Consider the following 25,122-nt stretch of genomic DNA (forward strand, 5'->3'; position numbering starts at 1 on the left):
CCCATATTCCCTTCAAGTTCTTAGGATCATTTTAGAAGTTGTTTTTTTTAAATCATTTATTAAATCTTGAACTTGATTTTGTCTTAATAACTCACAGAAATCAAGCAATGGGGAGGATAATAATTGAATTGAATTGAATTTATTAGATTTGTATGCCGCTCCTCTCCGAAGACTCGGAGTGGCTCACAACAGCAATACAAAATACAAATCCCATGATTAAAAAGCAAAACAGTTAAAAACCCTTGATTTAAAACAATCATACAACCCAAACAAACCATACATAAAACGGAGCAGCCGAGGGGAATCAATTTCCCCATGCCTGGTGGCAGAGATGGGTTTTTAGGAGTTTGCAAAAGGCAAGGAGGGTGGGGGCAGTCCTAATCTCTGGGGGGTATTGATTCCAGAGGGTTGGGGCCACCACAGAGAAGGCTCTTCCCCTGGGTCCTGCCAGACGGCATTGTTTTGTCGATGGGACCCGGGGAAGGCCAACTCTGTGGGACCTAATCGGTCTCTGAGATTCGTGCGGCAGAAGGCGGTCCCGGAGATATTCTGGTCCGATGCCATGAAGGGCATAATAGAATAGAATAGAATTTTATTGGCCAAGTGTGATTGGACACACAAGGAATTTGTCTTGGTGCATATGCTCTCAGCGTACATAAAATAAAATATACATTTGTCAAGAATCATATGGTACGACACTTAATGATTGTCATAGTGGTCAAATAAGCAATGAAGAAGCAATATTAATAAAAATCTTAGGATATAAGCAACAAGTTTATTTATTATTTATTTTATTACTTGGATTTGTATGCCGCCCCTCTCCGAAGACTCGGGGCGGCTCACAAACATGTAAAAGACAAATCATAAGTAATCAACAATTTAAAATTTTAAAGATTTAAAAACCCCCACAAACTAACAGTCATACAGTCAACATGGGAGGAAATGGGTGAAAGGAATGATGAGAAAAACTAGTAGAATAGAAGTGCAGATTTAGTAGAAAGTCTGACAGTGTTGAGGGAATTATTTGTTTACTAGAGTGATGGCGTTCGGGAAAAAAACTGTTCCTTGTCTAGTTGTCTTGGTGTGCAGTACTCTGTAGTGACGTTTTGAGGGTAGGAGTTGAAACAGTTTGTGTCCAGGATGTGAGGGGTCAGTAAATATTTTCCGCACCCTCTTTTTGACTCGTGTAGTATACAGCAGTGTTTCCCAACCTTTTTTGAGCACATTATTCATATTTTCAAAATTCTGGGGAACACTGAGGGGAGGGCGGGGGGGGGGGGGGGGGGGCTAAAGAAAAGTTTGGACAAAAAAAAATCTCTTCCTCCATTTCACTCTATTTCTCCCTCCCTCTTTCTCTCCCTTCCTTCCCTTCTTTCTCTCTCTCCATCCCTCTTTCTTTCTTTCTTCCTCTCTTTTTTGCTCTCTTTCTCTCTCCCTCCTTCCCTCCCTCTATGTCTTTTCCTCTCCCTCCTTCCCCCCTCTGTTTCTCTCGCTCTCTTTCTCTCTCATTCACCACGCCGGCAACAGAGAGAAAAAGAAAGTGAGAGAGCCGGAGAGAGTGGAGGGAGAGAGCCGGCGGCTGTTGTCTTCGCCTCTGCCAGCCGGCTCTGCAGCTAAGAGGCAGCAGCGATCAGCCCCCTCGCCCTCCCAGATGTCCCCAGCGCCCAGCCACGCACTGCCTCCCGTTAGCCTGGCTGACTTTTCCCTGCTGCCGTTTTCTCTTCATGGCGCAAAGCCACAGTCCCGGACTCCTGGATCGCTCGCTTCTCCAGCCAGCAAGCCGGCTGCCGGAAAAGCATCACACTTTTTCAATGCACGGCGCTTTCCTGGGCAGATGGCTTTGCTGACCGGAGAAGCGAGCGATCCGGGAGTCAGGGACTGTGTGGCTTTGCGCCATGAAGAGAAAACGGCTCGGGCAGCAGGGAAAAGTCGGCCATTTTCTCTTCATGGCGCAAAGCCACACAGTCCCGGATTCCCGGATTGCTTGCCCCAAGGCAGGATGCGGCGGTGGAGGAGAGGGGGCAGATCGTGCCCCAAGACAGGAGGCGGAGGCGGCGGAGGAGGAGAGGGGGCAGCTTACGGGGAACGGTGCTCACAGCTGTCCCCCGGCTACTGCCAGATGCCACTGTTTCCAGCGCTTTCCTGCTGGGCCCCAAAGAAGGAAGGTGAGAAAAAGGAGGCGCGAATAATGAAGCTCTCCTTTTTCCCGCCTTCCTTCTTTGGGGCCCAGCAGGAGAGCGCCGGAAACAGCTGCATCGGGCAGTAGCTGGGGGACAGCTGCGAGTGGGAGCTCCAGGTCCGAGGCACCGGCGGTCTGGCACCGGCAGCGCCCCGCCCAGCTGGAGCTTCCCTAGGCTTCGCGGCACACCTGGCTGTATCTCGCGGCACACTAGTGTGCCGCGGCACACCGGTTGGGAAATGCTGGTATACAGGACCTCAATGGAAGGCAGGTTGACAGCAATTGCTTTTTCTGCAGTTCTGATTCTCCTCTGAAGTCTATGTCAGTCATGTTGGGTTGCAGCACCAAACCAGACAGTTATAGAGGTGCAGATGACAGACTCAATGATTCCTCTGTAGAACTGTATCAGCAGTAAAAGCAAGTAGCGCTTTTAAAGCTCTTATTTATAATCAGTCAATCAGAATAGATCTGGAAGGGGCCCTGGAGATCTTCTATCCCAACCTCTGTACCTCTATGACTGTCCGGTTAGGTTTGGCAACCCAACAATCCAGACACGGACTTCTGCAAGGCTAAGGACAATTGTATTAATATTCCCCATTGTTCCAGTCAACAAGCCTTCATTTAAAAAATGAACCAGGATTCTGTTTTATAAATGCCAGCTATTAAAGGTTAGAAGAGAAACAAGTGGAATAGATCTGTTTAACTTCCTGTTCCCGGGAGATGTCAGCTGATGGGTTTTAGAACTAAATAAAAGAAAACTCACTCTCCAAGGGTATCTTAGGTTTCATGGCACAGCTTCATAAAGAGCTAAATTCAGCCTGTGTCCTTGCCTTACAAAAGGACAAACATTTTCCAGTTGCTTCACATAAGAAATCAGGAAGGCATCAGCTGACCAAGGCTTGACTTTTAAAAAAAAAAAAAAAATTAAGATGCAGGGATTTTTGGATCCGTTTCACAGATGGCTATCAAAGGTGATAACTTGGAGGACAGTAAGAAGGGAGAGGAGCATAGAAACATAGAAACATAGAAGACTGACGGCAGAAAAAAACCTCATGATCCATCTAGTCTGCCCTTATACTATTTTTTGTATTTTATCTTAGGATGGATATATGTTTATCCCAGGAATGTTTAAATTCAGTTACTGTGGATTTACCACGCCTGCTGGAAGTTTGTTCCAAGCATCTACTACTCTTTCAGTAAAATAATATTTTCTTATGTTGCTTTTGATCTTTCCCCCAACTAACTTCAGATTGTGTCCCCTTGTTCTTGTGTTCACTTTCCTGTAAAAACACTTCCCTCCTGGACCTTATTTAATCCTTTAACATATTTAAATGTTTCGATCATGTCCCCCCTTTTCCTTCTGTCCTCCAGACTATACAGATTGAGTTCATTAAGTCTTTTCTGATACATTTTATGCTTAAGACCTTCCACCATTCTTGTAGCCTGTCTTTGGACCCGTTCAATTTTGTCAATATCTTTTTGTAGATGAGGTCTCCAGAACTGAACACAGTATTCCAAATGGGGTCTCACCAGCGCTCTATATAGCGGGATCACAATCTCCCTCTTCCTGCTTGTTATACCTCTAGCTATGCAGCCAAGCATCCTACTTGCTTTTCCTACTGCCCGACCACACTGCTCACCCATTTTGAGACTGTCAGAAATCACTACCCCTAAATCCTTCTCTTCTGAAGTTTTTGCTAACACAGAACTGCCAATAAAATACTCAGATTGAGGATTCCTTTTCCCCAAGTGCATTATTTTACATTTGGAAACATAGCAATAATAATAATAATAATAATAATAATAATAATAATAATAATAATAATAATTTATTAGACTTGTATGCTGCCCCTCTTCGAAGATTCTTGAGTTGTCAAGAACATACACAGAGGAAACCTAGAATTCCAGCATGTATCCAGGAGATATGAGTAATTATTCAGCCCTACAAAACAGGTACATTAAAGTGTATAGAATTGTGTTTACTTTAGAAATAGCACAGTCAGGTTAAACAGTCTGGTCATGCACATTCAAATAAATCCATATCTCTCAATACAATAATAATATTACAAGCCCGTCTTTCTCTTACATATCAGACATACATTGCAGGTTACAAATACAGTGGTACTTCTACCTACGAACTTAATTTGTTCCGAGACCAGGTTCTTAAGTAGAAAAGTTTGTTAGAAGAAGCAATTTTTCCCATAAGAATCAATGTAAAAGCAAATAATCTGTGCGATTGGGGAAACCACAGGGAGGGTGGAGACCCTGTTTCAGCCCAGGAGATTCCTAGAGAGGCTTCTCCATGCCTTTTCTGGCCCTGTTTCCTCCCAGGAGATTCCTAGAAAGGCCCCACAGAAGCTTCTCCCCACCTTTTCCGGCCCTGTTTCCTCCCAGTAGATTCCTAGAGAGGCCCCACGGAGGCTTCTCCCTGCCTTTTCCGGCCCTGTTTCCTCCAAGGTGATTCCTAGAGAGGCCCCACAGAGGCTTCTCCCTGCCTTTTCCAGTTACGATTTTGGAGGCTCGGGTTTGTAAGTGGAAAATGGTTCTTGAGAAGAGACAAAAAAAATCTTGAACACCCGGTTCTTATGTAGAGAAGTTTGTAAGTAGAGGCATTATTAGGTAGAGATACCACTGTAAATGAAACTAATACAGAGCTTACTACACCAGTCATAGTGAATCAGCAGAAAGAACAGAGAGAGCAAAGAGAGAGAATTATGCTTTCTGGCTCCCTCTTGTGGCAATTTGCGACACTACCTCTTAAAGCTATAATACTTCAATATGTACAAACGTTCATTGTTAGCTTGTTTATTATTGTTACTATTCATTAGATTTGTATGCCGTCCCTCTCCAGAGACTTGGGGCGGCTCACAACAATATATGTATATTGTACATAATATAATATACAATAACTGTATATTATTTTATATATTGCAAACCCAACTGTCTTGTACAGAGTAGTAACAGACATCAATAGTTTTCTCAGCTAAACCTGCACTTAATTGTCAAAAACAACGTAACATCAGAACTAACACGGCAGCGTGCTAAAATTGTATCTGTTAAAATAGGGGGGGGGGGGGAATCATATTATTGGATGGCCTTGCAGAGAATTCTTGAAATGATTTAAATATAACGAGGATGTGTTGTTTTGTATTTATTTCTCCATGCCAGATAAAAACAGAAATTATTCTAGACTTAAACTGAGATCCTGTCATCATTTTCTGGCATGAAATTCATTGTTCTGAATGTATAGTGCTATTCCAATGTTGCTTTATTCAGGAGGTTTAATAAGCTCTTTTTCCTACATTCTTTGGCAGCAAAACTAAATACAGAATCATCCAGCTTCAAATCTTCCTGCAGGATCGCATCCTGTAAGAAAGGAGAGATAATAATCTTGATTTCAAACTCCTGGAAGGTAATTTACCTTTAATTAGAGATTAAGAAGCTCCCTGCTGTGTAACATCTATGGAATTAAACTCTAATCATCATTTGCTGTTGCAAAACAATTACAGAGGTTCAATAGATGGCTTACCTACTCCCATCCACCCCCAAAATACAAAGTGAACGGACACCAATTCGCTGACCTGATCTGTTTTGTTGTCCATGAGTGCTTTGTTTACAATGTCTCTGTTGGCCAACTTAACCTGGGGAGAAACAGCTGTTAAGCAATTAAATGCCAAGTTGGATCTTCAGAAGGGCAGAAAATTTGTGTGGCAGCAAACACAGCAAAAAGTTAGAGGCTCTTGATCAACTTTTGGCCTATTCGTGGCAGGAATTTTCATGAACTAAAGCCCATTTGATCAAAACCCAAGCTCAAGAGTAACTTGAGCCAAATATTATTATAATTTTTTTTAAAAAAAATCTAGTTTCAACTCCTACCCTCAAAATGTCGCTACAGAGCACTGCGCACCAAGACAACTAGACACAAGGACAGTTATTTCCCCGAATGCCATCACTCTGCTTAGCAAATAATTCCCTCAACACTGTCAAACTACTTACTAAGTCTGCACTATTATTGCTACTAGTTTTTTCTCATCATTCCTATCACCCATTTCCTCCCACTTATGACTGTATGACTGTAACTTGTTGCTTTATCCTTAGGGTTTTTATTAATATTGATTGTTTCCTGATTGCTTATTTGACTCCTATGACAATCATTAAGTGTTGTACCTCTTGATTCTTGACAAATGTATATTTTCTTTTATGTACGCTGAGAGCATATGGACCAAGACAAATTCCTTGTGTGTCAATCACACTTGGCCAATAAAGAATTCAATTCAATTCAATTCAATTCAATTCTATTCCATTCCATTCTATTTTATATTCTATTCTATATTCCATTCCATTCCATTCCATTCTATTCTATTCTATTCTAGTGAGTGTTCCCTTTATTTTTTTGAGCAGTATATTTAATTGTATGTATATATGCCATATGTGTACGTACATATTACATACAGGAACACAAAAGTATACATCATCTACTATATAAACACACACGCACACACACAGCTCTTCTAAAATTATACACATTCAAACTCATTTACTGCAATAGGAAAAACATACCCAGAGCCCAGAAGGGGGGGGGGGGGATGAATTTTTTTTCTACCGTTTCTGTGTACCTGACCAAAATTGTTCTACCGGTTTTGCATAACTGACCGTACCTGTAGGAGCCCATCACTGCCTGTACCCAAGACAATGCTGCCCAGATGTGCTGGATTATGATACCCATTATCTTGAGCTTCAGACACGCTAGACAAGGAAGTTGGTAATTGGATTCCAATTCCAACAGGGACCTGAACTTTCACGCAAAGGCAAATGTTGGTGCCATCACAAACCGGAGTCTCCAATTAACAGAAAAGGTTTTCCTTGAGTTTCTGTGTGCCAGAAGGGAATTACAAAGGGAGAGAGAGAGGAGGGAGAGAGAAAATTGCAATTTTGGGCAGCAATTAACAAAGAACAATCATTGAATGATCTACGAGGTGCGACAAAGTCATGATGGAACATGGTGGAGAGCCGATCCTTCACTCATCTATTTAATTGGCGATAAATTATGCCCCGAAGATCTGACACCAATTGTCCAATTGCAGGACGTTTAGTCATTATTCACAAGGTGAAAAATGGAATTTTCATGTAATCCTTCACACTCCTGGTAATACTTTTTCTTCTTCTACCCTTACGATCTGATTGTCATCATTAAAGGTTTTCCATAAATGATGAGACGAGTCTTGGGTGAGGGGCGGCATACAAATCTAATAAATTATTATTATTATTATTATTATTATTATTGTTGTTGTTGTTGTTGTTGTTGTAGTAGTAGTAGTTGTAGTAGTAGTAGTAGTAGTAATAGTTGTTGTTGTTGTTGTTGTTATTATTATTATTATTATTATTATTATTATTATTATTATTACTACTACTACTACTACTATGCATTAAAGAAACCTGCTGCTCTCTCCCGATTCCCTCCAAACTGGTTGGGAAAGTTGGGCCTATGATAAAATATCCTAAGTTTCGGTAAGAAAAGGACACAGGTTCTTTGTTTGGTATGAATGTGCTGTTCGGTTTTTTAAATAATGATAGGGTTTTATATGTTTTTTTTTAAATATTAGATTTGTTCCACTACTATACTGTTTTTACTACTGTTGTGTGCCGCCCTGAGTCTTCAGGGAGGGAGCGGCATACAAATCTAATTAATAATAATAATAATAATAATAATAATAATAATAACAACAACAACAACAACAACAACAACAACAACAACAACAACAGAATTGGGAGGGACCTTGGAGGTCTTCTAGTCGAACCCCCTGCTTAGGCAGGAAACCCTATACCAGTGATGGCAAATCTTTTAGGCACTGAGTGCCCAAACTGCACACGTGCATAGCCAAACTACAAGGTGATTGCGCACCTGCACACATGTTCAGCAGAGACCCAAAGACCAGTTGGCTGGTGGGAGGCAGGGCATCCCAACACCGGCAGATCTGCCAGATAAGTAAGATATTTTTCTTTTGTGAGCTTCTGTTTCATCATTTGCCTGGGAAACAGAATCTCATGATGGAAATGCCATGGAGAATTGAGCTGGTGCGATGGCGCATGTGCCCACAGAGAGGACTCTCCCTCTCTCTCTTTTCTCTCCTTTTGTCCCTCTTTCTTTCTTTCTTTCTTTCTTTCTTTCTTTCTTTCTTTCTTTCTTTCTTTCTTTCTCTCCTCCCTCCCTCTTCCTTCCTTCCTTCCTTTCTCTTTTTCTTCTCCCTCCCTCCTTCTTCCTTCCTTCCTTCCTTTCTTTCTTTCTCTTTCTCTCCTCCCTCCCTCTTTCTTTTTTTCTTTGTTTGTTTGTTTGTTTCTTTCTTTCCTTCCTTCCTTCCTTCCTTCCTTCCTTCTTTCTTTCTTTTTTCTTTCCTTCCTTCCCTCCCTCCTCCCTCCCTCTTTCTTTCTTTCTTTCTTTCTTTTTGTCTGTCTGTCTTTCTTTCTTTCCTTCTTTCCTTCTTTCTTTCTTTCATGTCTCCATCCCTTCATTCCTTTATTTCTCTTCCTTTCTTCCTTTCTCTTTTTCTCCCTTTCTCTTTCTTTCTCTTTCTCCTTTTCTTCCACAAACACACAAACACCTGGTCTGGGCATAAAGTATCTGTTGTTACAGAAGTTATTATTTCTCTCTACATCTGATACTAATCAATCCCCTATCTCTCAACCACGTAAAGCCTATGCATATTTACTTGGCAGTAAGGCTACTCTTGTTCAGTGGGATTTACTCCTAATAGATACACATGATTGCAGGCAGGTTGCTAGCTCCGTTGTTTAATAGGCTTTAAGTAAAATGTCTACCTTAACAAAATTTATAACTAAACAACAGAATAGAGGAGGGAAAAAAACCATAGCAAAAGTCTGAGCTAAGCTTTTCTTCTATGGATGTACTATCCATTTTAACCAGGCATTAAGACTCATTAGTTTGGAATATTGGGTATGCTTTTTATATAATGGGGTTTTTAGACTTTTAATGTAAAATTGTTATTTTAGACTTTAATATTAGATTTGCTATTGTATATGGTTTTATCACTGCTGTGAGCCACCCTGAGTCTACGGAGAGGGGCAGCATACAAATATAATAATAATAATAATAATAATAATAATAATAATAATAATAATAATAATAATAATAATAATAATAACGACTCTGGCATAAGCCAGTGAAAGTGGTCCCAGTGGTACTTGGCACGCTGGGCGCAGTACCAAAGGATCTCTGCGGACATTTGAAAACTATCGGAATTGACAAAATCTCCATCTGTCAATTGCAAAAAGCCGCTTTACTGGGATCGGCAAACATAATTCTCTGCTACATCACGCAGTCCTAGGTGCTTGGGAAGCGCCCGACTGGTGATGAAATATGAAATCCAGCATAGTGATCTCGTTTGCTGTGTTGTACTGATGATGATGATGATGATGATGATGATGATAATAATAATAATAATAATAATAATAATAATAATATCAGTATGGTTTACACTGAACCTTGACTTGTTTTCCTTAAAATGTAGCTCAACTTTATTTCCTTTAAATTTTGCTTTCATTTCACACCAATTGCTTCGGACCAAGAGCTCTGTTTTTAGGGCAGTGCTTCACAAATAGCGCCCCCCCTGGGGGGACACGGAGTTATACCAGGGGGGGGGCACATGATCACTGGGAATGTAGGGGGGGGGTTGCAGCAGGGAGTAGGGGTTTTTTGCACCAAACAATAGCCCATAGCACAGAGTAGGAGATATGACGTGCAGATAACAAACCCCTAACAGACACAATGGAAAAATATTTAACAGGGAGGAAAAGAAAGGGGGAGAGAGATGGAGATAATGAGACAAACGTAAGTCTCCCGAAAACCAAGACGAGGAAATAGGATGAAGTATATGTAGCGCTTGGCTTCACCGTGACTACTGTGGGAGACAAGGAAAGACCAGTATGTTTACTGTGTCTAAAAATGTTGGAAGCGGACAGCATGAAGCCAAATAAATTAAGGCATTACTTAAGGGTCTGTTTTGGGTCCTATTCTTTTTAATATGTTTGTGAGTGACATAGGGGAATGTTTGCCAAGGAAGGTTTGCCTATTTTCCGGTGACTCTAAAGTGTGCAATAGAGTTGATATTCCTGGAGGTGTCTGTAATATGGCAAATGATTTAGCTTTACTAGATAATCTCTAGATAATTTACTAATCTCATTGATTTCTTTGACTATGTCACAAAGGTGTTGGATGAAGGTGGTGCCATGGATATTGCCTACCTGGACTTCAGCAAAGCCTTTGATACGGTTCCACATAAAGAGCTGATAGATAAATTAGTGAAGATTGGACTTAATCCCTGGATAGTTCAATGGATTTGCAGCTGGCTGAAGCGTAGACATCAGAGAGTTATTGTTAATGGAGAGTATTCTGAGCAGAGTCAGGTTACAAGCGGTGTGCCACAAGCATAGTTCCCTCTAAGCTGAGCAGTGAGCAATGGCTCACTTAAAAATCATCATCAACTCAGAGTTTTTCAAACGTGCCCAGAAGCCGAGAGGGAAAGAGTGAGAGGGAAAGAGTGCTGCCCAGTCCCGAAGGGACTGCCGCTCAGACACTATACTTTTCTGCCCACCCCCCCAAAAAAATTAGAGGGAACACTGGCCACAAGGGTCTGTTCTGGGTCCTATTCTTTTTAATATGTTTGTGAGTGACATAGGGGAAGGTTTGGTAGGGAAGATTTGCCTATTTGCCGATGACTCTAAAGTGTGCAATAGGGTTGATATTCCTGGAGGGGTCTGTAATATGTTAAATGATTTAGCTTTACTAGATAAATGGTCAAAGCAATGGAAACTGTAGTTTAATGTTTCCAAATGTAAAATAATGCACTTGGAGAAAAGGAATCCTCAATCTGAGAATTGCATTGGCAGTTCTGTGTTAGCAAAAACTTCAGAAGAGAAGGATTTAGGGGTAGTGATTTCTGACAGTCTCAAAATGGGTGAGCAGTGTGGTCGGGCAGTAGGAAAAGCAAGTAGGATGCTTGGCTGCATAGCTAGAGGTATAACAAGCAGGAAGAGGGAGATTGTGATCCCCTTATATAGAGCGCTGGTGAGACCACATTTGGAATACTGTGTTCAGTTCTGGAGACCTCACCTACAAAAAGATATTGACAAAATTGAACGGGTCCAAAGACGGGCTACAAGAATGGTGGAAGGTCTTAAGCATAAAACGTATCAGGAAAGACTTAATGAACTCAATCTGTATAAGGGAAAGGGCGGACAGGATTGAAACATTTAAATATGTTACAGGAATAATTAAGGTTTAGGAGGGAAGTGATTTTAATAGGAAAGCGCACACAAGAACAAGGGGGCACAATCTGAGGTTAGTTGGAGGAAAGATCAGAAACAATGTGAGAAAATATTATTTTACTGAAAGAGTAGTAGATACTTGGAACAAACTTCCAGCAGATGTGGTTGGTAAATCCACAGCAATTGAATTTAAAGATGCCTGGATATCCATCCTAAGATAAAATACAGGAAATAGTATAAGGGCACACTATAAGGGGCGAGCATAAGTGCACTAGTGTGCCTTCCGTCTCCTGTCCAATTATCTCTCCTATATTTTATATATCTTTTCTCCCATCCATATATCCTTCCTCTACTCTTCATTGATGTATTCTATTCTCATATCTTTTCCTCTATCCCTTCCCTGATATTTACTACTTCACGTTTTTATTCTCTTTAACTTTCAATTTGTATTGGACAGAGTAAATAAGTAAATAAGTAAATAAGTAAGTAAGTAAGTAAGTAAGTAAGTAAGTAAGTAAGTAAGTAAGTAAGTAAGTAAGTAAGTAAGTAAGTAAGTAAGTAAGTAAGTAAGTAAATAAATAAATAAGTAATTAAGTTAATACGTAAATACGTAAATACGTAAATACGTAAATACGTAAATAAATAAGTAAATTTTTTAAAAAAGATGGACTATCAATCTTCTAAGTTTCTATGTTTCCATGTATCGGAATTTTATTCAAAGCAGGCCTGGCAGGAAAGATGTAAAGGAAAATAAATCATAATAAGCTCTCAAGGGAAAAACAGACTGGGTCTGACTTCTTGAAAATTTGTATTGAATTCTTCCCATGGTCTGCTTGCTACCAGGCTCTCTAAAAAGAAGTCAATAGAATTTACCCAGTGAAGTCCTGAGTAAATATAATGCAGGTCCCTGTTACATCCTTGACTGAGCCCAGATTCCTACAAGCCTGATTGACTCTTTTATCAAGAAAACCTCCCAAGGAATTTCCCACCCGAGCAATCTTTGCGGTTCCTCACAAATTTAGTGGTCAGCTGGAAAGCCGTTTCTGTGAAATGAGACGCCGAGGGAATGAGCTTTTGCTAAATTTTGATAAGGAACGAACTGGCCAGCTCTTTGGAGAATGATGCTTATTGTAGTTGCAAATACCACCTTTCCATCCGCCGCCCCTGAAGTGTTTCAAAATTCATGTAGCGTTTTGCAAAACAAGGCCCCAAAGCCTCTTCAATAGGAGATAGAGAGAAAAAAGCTGCTTCTGAAATTCACATTATTCCCTTTTATCAGCAGTAGTTTATTTTATTTATTTGTTTATTTTTTTGTTTGTTTGATTTGTCCAATACACAATAATACACAATGAGGGTTATAGAGGATATAATCAGGTAGAATGTATTATTATTATTATTATTATTGTTGTTGTTGTTGTTGTTATTATTATTATTATTATTATTATTATTATTATTATTAATTAGATTTGTATGCCACCCCTCTCCGCAGACTAGGGGCGGCTCACAGCAGTGACAAAAACAATATACATTGACAAATCTAATAATTCAAAATCTAAAATAACACTTGTACATTTAAAAATCTAAAAGCAAAGAACCCCAATATAAAAAACATACATACAGTCATATCATGCACTAAAACTACATAGGGGGAGATGTCTCAGTTCCCCCACGCTTGACGACAGAGGTGGGTTTTAAGGAGTTTACGAAAGGCAAGGAGGGTAGGGGCAGTTCTAATCTCTGGAGGGAGCTGATTAAAGGGGGAATAGAGGAGAAAATAAAGGAGTAAAATATAACTATGAGAGAATAGCAGAAAAAGATATAGGTATAGAAGAGAAGATATATGAAATATAGGAGAGACAATAGGGCAGGGGACGGTAGGCATTCTGGTGCACTTATGTACGCCCCTTACTGACCTCTTAGGAACTTGGTGAGGTCAACGGTGGATAGTCTAAGGGTAAAGTGTTGGGGGTTAGGGGATGATACTACAGAGTCCGGTAGTGAATTCCACTCTTCGACAACTCGATTACTAAAGTTGTATTTTTTACAATCAAGTTTGGAGCGGTTAATATTAAGCTTGTATCTGTTGTGGGCTCTTGTGTTGTTGTGGTTGAAGCTGAAGTAGTCTTTGACAGGCAGGACGTTGCAGCATATGATCTTCTGGGCAATACTTAGATCATGTCTTAGTTCTAAGTTTCCTAGACCCAGGATTGTAAGTCTAGTTTTGTAGGGTGTAGACGAGTGAAGAGCTCTTCTGGTGAAGTATCTCTGGACATTTTCAGGGGTATTAATGTCAGAAATGCAGTATGGGTTCCAAACAGATCAGCTATATTCTGGGATGGGTTTGGCAAAAGTTTTATAAGCTCTGGTAAGTAGTGTGAGATTGCCAGAGCGGAAGCTATGTAGGATTAGATTAACAACTCTTAAAGCCTTCTTGGCGATGTTGGTGCAATGGGCTTTGGCACTTAAGTCTTTACTTATTAGTACTCCAAGGTCCTTGACCAAGTGGGGATTATCTGTGATAATTTGTTTATTCAGTTTGTATTTGGAGTTTTGATTCTTTTTGCCAATGTGAAGGACAGAGCATTTGCTGGTTGAGATTTGGAGTTGCCACATGTTAGACCAGGGGTCCCCAAACTTTTTACACAGGGGGCCAGTTCACTGTCCCTCAGACTGTTGGAGGGCCGGATTATAAAAAAAACCTATGAACAAATCCCTATGCACACTGCACAAATCTTATTTAAAGTAAAAAACAAAATGGGAACAAATACAATATTTAAAATAAAGAAGTAATTAATTAAGTAATTAAGTAATAAAGTAATTTAAACTTAAATCAACAAACTCCCTCCATTTCTCCTTCCTTCCTTCCCTCCCTCCCTCCTTCCTCTCCATTTCTCTCTTCCCTCTCTCTCTTTTTCCTTCTCTCTCATTTGTTTCATTTTCCTCTCCATCATTTTCTCTCCATCATTTTCTCATTTTTCTCTTTCTCTCTCTCTCTCTTTCCATCTATCCCCCTTTCTTCCTTCCTCTCTATCTCCCTCTTTTTCTTTCTCTGTCCCCCTCTCTCGTTCTCTCACTCATTCTCTTTCTCTCTCCCTCTTTCTCTCTCTCCCTCTCTCTCTCTCCCTCCTATCATCCCCGCCCCTTGCCTCTGTACCGCCTCCTCGCTCAGCAGCAGACTGTGGTGAGTTGACAGGAGATTTGGGAACTTATTATATCTATTGATTAAATCTCGTGGGCTGCCGCGGGCCGGATAAATTGCCTCAGCGGGCCGCATCCGGCCCCCGGGCCGTAGTTTGGAGACCGCTGTGTTAGACCAATCAGAAACAGAGTCTAGGTCTTTTTGGAAAGCAGTTGTGTCGGTGGTGTTGAAGAGTTTTACATCATTTGCAAAGAGAACACAGTTGCTGTGATGAGATCACAAAGGTCATTGATGTAGAGAATGAAGAGCGTGGGTCCCAGAACACTACCTTGGGGGACACCGCTTTTAACACGGACAGGGGTAGATATGGTGCTTCCTATTTTAACAACTTTTTGTCTGATTGTGGAGGGGTCTTGAGATGCCATAGGATTTGAGTTTTAGAAGTAGTTTGTCGTGGACCACTGAATCGAAGGCTTTGTAAAAGTTAATATAAATTGCATCTATAGATTTTCTTTGATCAAGATTAGTTGTCCATATGTTTTTGCAGTGGAGGAGCTGCAGGTTGCAGGATAGTTTTTTTCTGAATCCAAATTGTTTGTTAGAGAGCAGCTTATTAGTTTCTAGGTGGAGAGTAATTGATTGATTTATAATTGATTCCATGACTTTACATGGGACGCAGCATAGTGATATTGGTCTGTAGTTATCAACAAGAGAGGAGTCATCTAGGAGACCTCTGGTTTGCCTTAGAAGATAATTTATCTGTCTAGAACCCACATTACATATCAGACATTAGTACAATTGAGAATGTCCACAGAATGTCCACAAAATAAACAAGGAGAGAAGTAACTTAGAACTAAGGAGAAATTTACTGACAGTCAGAACAGTTGATCAGTGGAACAGCTTGCCTCCAGAAGTTGTGAGTGCCCCAACACTGGAGGTTTTTAAGCAGATGTTGGATAACCATGTCTGAAGTAGTGTTGGGTTTCCAGGCTAAGCAGGGGATTGGACTAGAAGACCTTCAAGGTCCCTTCCAACTCTGTTGTTGTTATTTTCTTTTTGTTGTTGTTGTTGTTGTCGTCGTCATCATCATCATCATCATCATCATCATCATCATCATGGGGGTTTGCCCATCACTAAGGGAGGGAATAGAAGGGGAACTAATCAAATTCGCAGACAACACCAAGCTGGCAGGGGTAGCCAACACCCTAGAGGACAGGCTCAAAATACAGAAAGATCTAGACAGATTAACACTATGGGCCCACACTAACAACATGAAGTTCAACGTCGACAAGAGCAAAGTCCTTCACCTTGGTAGAAAAAACCCTAGACACACGTACAGCCTAGGAGAAACCCCACTTACCAGTAGTGACTGCGAAAGAGATCTTGGAGTCTTGGTGGATAATCAACTAAACATGAGCCAGCAATGTGCAGCAGCGGCCAAAAAAGCCAACGCCATCCTAAGCTGCATCGACAGGGGGATACACTCCAAGACCAGGGAAGTATTAATACCACTCTACTACACCCTGGTCAGACCACATCTGGAGTACTGTGTCCAGTTCTGGTCACCACACTTCAAAAAAGACATTGAAACTCTGGAGAAGGTGCAGAAAAGAACAACCAAAATGATTAGGGGACTTGAAACCAAGACTTACGAAGAGAGATTGCGGGAACTGGGCATGGATAGCCTAGAGAAAAGGAGGGCCAGAGTGGACATGATAGCTGTATACAGATATATGAGGGGTTGCCATAGAGAGGAGGGGACCACTCTATTCTCCAGAGCACCAGGAACAATGGCTGGAAGCTGACCAAGGAGAGATTCAACCTAGAAGTAAGGAAGAACTTCCAGATGGTCAGAGCGATCAACCAGTGGAACAACCTGCCTGCGGAGGTTGTGAACTCCCCAACTCTGGACACTTTCAAGAGGAGATTGGACTGCCACTTGGCTGGGGTGCTTTGGGATTCCTGCTCAGGCAGGGGGTTGGACTTGATGACCTGCATGGTCCCTTTCAACTCTAACAATAAATAAAATAAAATAATCACAGGGTTCTTTAACTTTTCAGTAAAGTTCCTTGTTAGGTTTCTCAGCTCCCTCAAATAAATCCACTGTGTTTAGAGCTGGGTGGTGAAACGAGTTTTAGGTTAATCATGTCTTGATCAGCCTTCATTTGTCTTGGCACATACATTAGGCCAGAGGACCCATATAATCAGCTAAAGTGGCATGAAATATTGCGTTCTTCTTATTTTCAATAACTCCCGGACCTTGGTTCAGTCAAACCAGGCTATTCATCCTTGGCAATGTGAAGGATTAAAATTTGGGGTAATCGTGTTACATTGGACCTAATGTGACTGATTTACTGCTCTGTTTTATTGATTGGGGAGGACACTCGGGGATCATTAGGGAAACTGTCATTTTTCACTCTGCAGAACGTTAGCACCCATCCCTCTCTTAGAAGAATGAAATATTTTGAGAAATATTAAAAAGGCAGAATATTGTATTTCCTTGGATGAAAAATGGAGAAACATGCTCTTGGAAAGCAGCCTCCACCTTCCTTAATATTTGTTTGTTTGTTTGTTTGTTTACTTACTTACTTACTTACTTACTTACTTACTTACTTACTTACTTACTTACTTACTTATTGGATTTGTATGCCGCCCCTCTCCGTGGACTTGGGGCGGCTAACAACAGTGATAAAAAACAGCATGTAACAATCCAATACTAAAACAACTAAAAACCCTTATTATAAAACCAAACATACATACAAACAAACATACCATGCATAAATTGTAGAAGCCTAGGGGGAAAGAATATCTCAGTTTCCCCATGCCTGATGGCAGAGGTGGGTTTTAAGGACCTTACAAAAGGCAAGGAGAGTTTGGGCTATTCTAATCTCTGGGGGGAGTTGGTTCCAGAGGGCTGGGGCTGCCACAGAGAAGGCTCTTCCCCTGGGTCCCGCTAAACGACATTGTTTAGTTGACCGGACTCAGAGAAAGCCCACTCTGTGGGACCTAACTGGTCACTGGGATTCATGCGGCAGAAGGCAGTCCCGGAGATAATCTGGTCCGGTGCCATGAAGGGCTTTATAGGTCATAACCAACACTTTGAATTGTGACCGGAAACTGATCGGCAACCAATGCAGACATCAGCACTTAAGAGAGAAAAAGATTGCTAGTTCTATTCATAAGCAAATACAGTAGAAGATGTAGGAGGATCAGATACATAGATTACACCACTGGTTTCTCCCTTTATCCTGAGGGAATTCCGATTCTTGGATGGAGCCAATGAGATATTAGTTTAAATTCCGGATTTTATGTTTATTCAAATTTGATTGGCAGTTGGGCTGCTAAAAAAGGGGTAGAGTTCCAATATCTCAGGGGTTGCCACAAAGTAGAGGTTGTGAAGCTATTCTCCAAAGCACCTGAGGGTAGGACAAAAAGCAATGAGTGGAAACTAACGAAGGAGAGAAGCAACTTAGAACTAAAGAGAAATTTTCTGGCAGAACAATTAATCAGTGGAACAGTTTGCCTCCAGAAGTTGTGAATGCTCCAACACTGGAAGTTTTTAAGAAGAAGTTGGATAACCGTTTGTTTGAAGTGGTCTATGGTTTCCTGACTAAGCAGGGGGGTTGGACTAGAAGACCTCCAAGGTACCTTCCAACTCTGTTACACTAAATTCTAAAGATTTCCCAAACCACTGCAATCTGTAGACTTTGGACAGCTTACCATTGAGTGACGTTATATCAAAACAAAATAAAATTAGAGATGGTATATATACCAGTTATAATGTAATGCTTTGGTGTGGCTCTCAAAAATTGGCAGTTGTTATAAACTGACCTTTAAAAACAATTGATTTATTTTGCAGGAGAGAGGATTACGTCTTTTGGCTGCATTCCTGCCAATTTTCTTAACCCACTGAATATACAGGTCTTCCTTGACTTAAAGCAGTTCACTTAGAGAGCATTTGAAGCTGCAACCACACTGGAAAAAAAGTACCCTAGGACCAGTAGAGGATTGCTACTGGAACAGGACACACCTTAGCTCCAGTAGTGAAAATGGAGTGTTCCCGGCATGCATGAGTGCACATCTGAGATTTTGTGTGTGTGCGTCCCCTTGCGAGATTTTGCCTCCTGTGCATATTCTGTTCTATTCTGTCCTGTCCTGTTCTCTTCTCTTTTCTTTTTTCTTTTCTTCTTCTTCTTCTTCTTCTTCTTCTTCTTCTTCTTCTTCTTCTTCTTCTTCTTCTTCCTCTTCTTCTTCTTCTTCTTCTTCTTCTTATTATTATTATTATTATTATTATTATTATTATTCTTATTATTATTCTTATTATTATTATTATTATTATTATTTAGATTTGTATGCCGCCCCTCTCCATAGACTCGGGGCGGTTCACAACATTGATAAAAACAATACATAATGACAAATCTAATAGTTAGAATCTAAAATAACAATAGTACATTTAAAAAGTCTAAAAAGCAAGGAACCCCAATATAAAAAACATATACTCTTCTCTTCTCTTCTCTTCTCTTCTCTTCTCTTCTCTTCTCTTCTCTTCTCTTCTCTTCTCTTCTCTTCTATTTTTTCATTAAACTAGACATAGCCAATTCCTGCAAGTGTTCTTCATATGTTTTCATATGAAGAACGATTTTCATCTTCATATGTTCACATGCCCCCCCCCCACATTATCATAGAAACATAGAAGATTGACAGCAGAAAAAGACCTCCTGGTCCACCTAGTTTGCCCTTATACTATTTGACCAATCATGTCTGCTGGAAGTTTGTTCCAAGCTTCTACTACTCTTTCAATCAAATAATATTTTCTCACGTTACTTCTAATCTTTCCCCCAACTAACCTCAGATTGTGCCCCCTTATTCTTGTGTTCACTTTCCTATTAAAAACACTTCTCTCTTGAACCTTATTTAACCCTTTAACCTATTTAAATGTTTCGATCCTATCCCCCCCTTTCCCTTATGTCCTCCAGACTATACAGATTGAGTTCATGAAGTTTTTCCTGATAAGTTTTATGCTTAAGACCTTCCACCATTCTTGTAGCCCGTCTTTGGACCCATTCAGTTTTATCAATATCTTCTTGTACGTGAGGTCTCTAGAATTGAACACAATATTCCACAGTATTCCACTATAACACTTTGATGTCCTTCTCATCAAAGAAGATTAGATCAGGAGTGTCAAATTCATGGTCTCAGGGCTATCTCCGGCCTTTGGGGTACTTAGATGTATCCTGTAGTGCCAACTAGAAATAGCAAAGGACCAGTCTGTGGTGCCTGTGCCAGCAAAAATGTAACACATGGCCCTCCCAAGCTCTGTTTTCACTGACAGAGGGTTGCAGGAAGCCATTGCAGCTGAAAATGGAGCTCAGTAGCCCATTTTTGCTGACAGAGTGCTCAGCCAACCACAGGCACCCATGACATGAATGATGTCAAGCTGGCTACGCCCCCCTGCCCCCACCCCAGAGGTCAAACTCAACCCTGATTTGGCCCTCAATGAAATCAAGTTTGACACCCCTGAACTAGATATACAGTACTCATTTCCTCTATTTATTTTCCCCTGGACTTCTGAAGAAACTTTTTAAAAATAGTCTTTATTAATTTTCCCACGTTAAAGAAATACAAATACAAAATACAAAATCACAAAAAAAGAGAAAAATAAAAATAAATAAAAGTAAACAATAATAAGACAAAAATCAAATTGAACATATACAGAATATGTACAAATATATTTTATTTTCTATTCTTTTTTATTTTTTAATTATAAACAAACAAAACAAGACATATAGACACACTTATATACAAGAATACAAATTGAATTTGCTTAATACGTTATACTTTACAATTCTGTTTCTATTCATTCATTTTTTCCCTTAAATGTTAGTTCAATTCTTTTTTTCTTTTCTATCCAACTATATAATTTTCCCCAAACTGTATAGTAGTCCTTATTTTGTTTATTCTGTAATTCATATGTTAATTTACTTAATTTAGCACAGTCTAACATTTTCACAATAATCACAATTTCTTCATTTGTTATATTTTCTTTTTTCCAAGTTTGTGTAAACACCAACCTTGCTGATGTTAATATATGTGCTATCAAATATTAATCTTCCTTGCTATGTTGTCCTCTGATTATTCCCAAAAGATACAATTCCGGTTTCATTTCCAATTGATAATTTAACATTTCTTTCAACCAATTTTGAATCCTAGACCAAAATCTTTCTGTTCCCGGACATAGCCACCAAATGTGATAGTACGTGCCTATGGCAGATTTACATTTCCAACATTTATTACTTATATTTGGGTGGATTTTGGCTAGACGTGCTGGAGCATAATGCCACCGATAAAACATCTTGTGTAAATTTTCTTTCTCCTCTCTTTTCTTTTAATTCCACAGCCATCCTGTCCATTTCGGCACATTCTAAAATCTTACTAATCACCATTTCATCCGAGAGAATTTGGAGAAATTTAAATGCTTTCAAAAATGTGTTTCTGGTACCAAAATAAAAACTAACAGTAAAAAATTGAATTTAGATCTTAAAAATGAAATTAAAGCTGAAGAATGGCAACTTATTATTATTATTAATTATTATTATTATTATTATTATTATTATTATTATTATTATTATTATTATTATTATTTATTAGATTTGTATGCCGCCCCTCTCTGTAGACTCGGGGCGGCTCACAAAAATAACAAGAACAATGTAAGAACAAATCTAATAATTTAAAAAACGCTAAAAAGCAAACATACACACAAACATACCATGTATAAACTGTATAGGCCCGGGGGAGATGTCTCAGTTCCCCCATGCCTGATGGCAGAGATGGGTCTTAAGAACTTTACGAAAGGCAAGGAGGGTGGGGGCAGTTCTAATCTCCGGGGGAAGCTGGTTCCAGAGGGTCGGGGCCGCCACAGAGAAGGCTCTTCTCCTGGGTCCCGCCAAACGACATTGTTTATATGGAGCAGGAACTTTAAATTGACCTTAGCCATCCCATATCAGGAAAATTTGATCAAAATGTTTTACAGATGGCACATTACTCCTATAAAATTAGCTAAGCTAAATAAAAAATTGTCATCTACTTGCTAGAAATGTCAAAAAGAACAAGGCACTTACTTCCGCTTATGGTGGCAATGTCAAAAATCACAGGCATATTGGAAAAAAATAGGAGTCTGGCTAGATGAAATTTTAAATTTTAAACTAGACATAACATAGAAACATAGAAACATAGAAGTCTGACGGCAGAAAAAGACCTCATGGTCCATCTAGTCTGCCCTTATACTATTTTCTGTATTTTATCTTAGGATGGATATATGTTTATCCCAGGCATGTTTAAATTCAGTTACTGTGGATTTATCTACCACGTCTGCTGGAAGTTTGTTCCAAGGATCTACTACTCTTTCAGTAAAATAATATTTTCTCATGTTGCTTTTGATCTTTCCCCCAACTAACTTCAGATTGTGTCCCCTTGTTCTTGTGTTCACTTTCCTATTAAAAACACTTCCCTCCTGGACCTTATTTAACCCTTTAATATATTTAAACACTAGAATGCTTTCTTTTAGGTATCCTAAGACAGAATATTTCCAAAAATCAAGTTTACCTAATTATTCATATTACTACAGCAGATGACTTAATAATAGAAAAAATTAAATATTGTGCAAAAATGACCAAATTAACTCTGGAAATTAGAAATAATGATGATTATTCAATAACTGCTAGGATCCCTTCTATCGCTGGTTAGAAAACAAGAACAATTTGCCTAACAAATGTTAAGAATCCTATATATTTAAATAGATACATATCTGGTGTCAAATCTTCCCTTTTTTTCTAAATGGATGTATGAGACATCGATATATGTTAAAATTAGACTGGCTTTCTTAAAATCTCTTTATCTTGATATATTCAACACTTTCTTTTACTCATTCATAATTCAAAATATTAGATATAATGTAATGAGCTACTGAGAATATTTCTAGTTCATAATTCCAATACAGATCTACCGTACACCCGCCCACCTTTTCCTTTCTTTCTTTTTTTCTTTCTTCTTTCTTTTCTTTCTTTTTTTGTTTGTCTGTTTGTTTGTCTTGTTTTGTCCTTGTTTACTGTTAAATGCATATTGTCTAGGCCAGTGTTTCCCAACCTTGGCAACTTGAAGATATTTGGACTTCAACTCCCAGAATTCCCCAACCAGCGAATGCTGGCTGGGGAATTCTGGGAGTTGAAGTTCAAATATCTTCAAGTTGCCAAGGTTGGGAAACACTGGTCTAGGCCATAATTTGACACACAATCTTTGTTTCTTAATTACCCATTTCTTCTTTTTTTCTTCTGTATCTCGACATGTTTACATTGTTATTTGTGCTTAAATGTACTCATTGTATTTATCCTTGTAAATAAAAACTTTATTATATAAAAAAAATGTGTTTCTGAAGGAGAAAACCCACCGTGAATTCAAACTACTGTAATGTTGTGCTGAAATTAGTCTTTAGTGTATATATGTATGGGGAGTCCTCTGGGAGCGGTGATGCAGAAGAGACAAGGCGAAGTTATTTTGTAAGGTCATTTCAAGGTAAAAATCGCTATTGTAAAATACGTTCTTTCAGCCGCAGGTACTCACTCGGCTACCATCGAATGCAAATGTTGTGGGGCCTAAGATGGAAAAAGCAAAGGGGGATTAAATCCATCTCTTCACAAGTGACAAACCCATGATGGAGATTTTTTTACAGAGGGGGGGGAGGGGGCATCAATTTTTTTAATCAGAATTATTTATAGGATTAACCCCACCTGACCCTGGGAATGCCAGATTTATTGACCATGAAGTGTGTGTGTGTGTGATTGTGTGTGTGTGTGTGTGAGAGAGAGAGAGAGAGAGAGAGAGTCAGGGGTGGGTTCTGATTTTATTTGCTGATGGTTCACTCCTTGATGTGCCACGTGAATAGAGTAGAATTTATTTTATTTATTTATTTGTTTGTTTGTTTGTTTGTTTGTTTGTTTGTTTGTTTGTTCGTTCGTTCGTTCGTTCGTTCGTTCATTTATTTATTTATTTATTTATTTATTTATTTATTTATTAGATTTGTATGCCGCCCCTCTCCGTAGACTCGGAATAGAACAGAATAGAATAGAGTAGAATAGAATAGAATAGAGTAGAATAGAATAGAGTAGAGTAGAGTAGAGTAGAGTAGAGTAGAGTAGAGTAGAAATAGAAATAGAATTCTTTATAGGCCAAGTGTGATTGGACACACAAGGAATTTGTCTTTTGTGCAGATGCTCTTAGTGTACATAAAAGAAAAAGATACATTTGTCAAGAATCATGAGGTAAAAAACACTTCATGATTGTCATAGGGGTGAAATCAACAATGAAGAAACAATCAATATTAATAAAAATCTTAGGATACAAGCAACAAGTTACAGTCCTAAATGTGAGGAAATGGATGATAGGAATGATGAGAAAAAACTAGTAGAAATAGAAGTGCAGACTTAGTAAAAAGTTTGACAGTGTTGAGGGAATTTTTTTAGTAGAGTGATGGCGTTCGGGGAAAACTGTTCTTGTGTATACCTGTACACCATGGATAAAAAAAATACAGATGTCAGAGAAATAGAATAGAATAGAACAGAATAGAATTCTTTATTGGCAATTGTGATTGGACACACAAGGAATTTGTTTTTGGTGCATCTGCTCTCAGTGTACATAAAAGAAAAGAGACATTTGTCAGGAATCATGAGGTTGACCTCTCCCGATTAATTAATTAATTAATTAATTGATTGATTGATTTATTAAACTTGTATGCCGCCCCTCTCCGTAGATTCCTAAGAGGTCAGTAGAGGCCGTGCATAAGTGCACCAGCATGCCTTCCGTCCCCTGTCCTAAGGTCTCTTTCTCTCATTATTATCATGTATATAAACATTATTATATCTTTATATACAGGGTATACTACCAATATGTACTTGGCAAAAATAAATAAATAAAATTAGTTTTTTTTAAAAAAAAAAAATAGTTAAACCTTGCAAGTGTGAAGGCACAGTTCCTCCTAACTGAGATGTTTGTAAATAATTTGAGGCAGTGAGCCTACAATGAACAAACTCTTTCCTCCTCCTATTTTCCTTCCAACAACAACCCTGTGTGGTAGGTTAGGTTAAAGAAGAGGGACTGACCGAAAGTCACCCAGCTGGCTTTCATGCCTAAGGCGGGACTAGAACTCACAGTCTCCTAGTGATTGGCCCAAAATCACCCAATCAGCTTTCATGCCTAAGGCGGGACTAGAAGTCAAAGTCTCCTGGTGATTGGCCCAAAGTAGCCCAATTGACTTACAGAATGGACCATTCCATACCATTCTGGACAAATGGCCATCCAATCTCTTCTTGAAAACCTCCAGTGTTGGAGCAATGCACATCTTCTGAAGGCAAGGATTAATTATTCTGACAGGAAATTTCTCTAAAAGAAGGCAAACGACCAGCTGCCTGCAAGGAATATAAATCCTTCCACTTGCTTCCATCCAGTCAGAACTGAGGAAGCTTCTTGGATG

Source organism: Erythrolamprus reginae, chromosome 3, assembly GCF_031021105.1.
Source record: "Erythrolamprus reginae isolate rEryReg1 chromosome 3, rEryReg1.hap1, whole genome shotgun sequence".
NCBI lineage: Eukaryota > Metazoa > Chordata > Lepidosauria > Squamata > Dipsadidae > Erythrolamprus > Erythrolamprus reginae.